Source organism: Pteropus vampyrus, unplaced genomic scaffold, assembly GCF_000151845.1.
Source record: "Pteropus vampyrus isolate Shadow unplaced genomic scaffold, Pvam_2.0 Scaffold71, whole genome shotgun sequence".
Classification (NCBI taxonomy): domain Eukaryota; kingdom Metazoa; phylum Chordata; class Mammalia; order Chiroptera; family Pteropodidae; genus Pteropus; species Pteropus vampyrus.
The window spans coordinates 2,125,160-2,126,279 of record NW_011888852.1 but is presented as its reverse complement, the minus strand read 5'-3'; the positions used below and the strand labels follow the sequence as shown (position 1 = coordinate 2,126,279).

Sequence of the window (1,120 nt, the reverse complement as noted above, 5' to 3'; positions counted from 1 at the left end):
TCCGCACCCCTCTCACTCCATCCCCAATGCTAGAGGCCTCTTTTAGGGACGATGGCAGTGCAGTTTTGACAGAGACACTCTAACATTACTGGATATCCCAGAAGAATAAACTCTGGGGGAAAGAACACTGGCATCAAATTGAACCTCGATTTATACATCACAGCAATCTTTGATGGCTATAAACCTGACGTATGAATAGAATATTTTATAGCCTGTCACTACATTTAAAGTGCTTTTTAATAGACTATGTGATTTAGAAATATAAAAGTGCATTTTAATCGCTCACAAATGAGTTTTTAAAGTATTTAGAGTAACAGGAATATAAAATGCGAGTGATTAGATATGTTATGCTGCTAAAACTAATAATTTAAATGACAATAACTATATAAAGAATAATAAGACAAAATACCACAAACTGTGGATGAAGCCTGTTTTATTACTTTAAAGTTATATGTTGCAAAGGCACATTGCCACCTTTTATGTTCAATAGTATCGTTACGGACGGCATGGAATCATGCGGTTGTGTGTGACAGAGAAGATCTGGGATCTACAACCACCTTTTTCACTTCTTCATACACATGATCACCCATTATCATGCAAGGCATTTATAGTTCTGATTTTACTCAGCGTAAACCATGCTTTGTCTGGTTTCTTCATTGTCTTACCAGCACCCTGTGTCTATCTGCTTCCGTTTCATCTGAGCAGAGAAAGAGTTTGGGGTCAGCATTTAGGGGACCTTTCGCAGCATTTTTTATCTTGCTCTTGCCCTATCTCAGGACATCAAAGTGCCCTACTGCAAGTCCTTGTCTCAAGTTCAAAATGAGTGAACCAGTGAAATTGCAAGATCATGAGCCTTCGTTGCATCCTGGCTATTGGCTGTTGATAACATCCAATACTAGACTGCTAGAATAATGTCAAAATCCAGTGGAATTATGTCATGTTACAAGCAAGACTGAGACAACAATTTTCCTTTTTTTTTTTTTTCAATTATTTGTTATTATTTATGCCTACAGCACCTGGTCTTCCTAGACAGTCTCCCATCCAAGCACTAACCAGGCCCGACCCTGCTTAGCTTCTGAGATCAGACATCAGGCTTGTTCAGGGTGGCATGGTCATAGAC

General features: G+C 38.8%; 1 pseudogene; it reads right to left on the bottom strand.

The window, feature by feature from the left end:
* Positions 1-1,004: 1,004 nt before the first annotated feature.
* Positions 1,005-1,120, bottom strand: LOC111741043 (annotated as a pseudogene).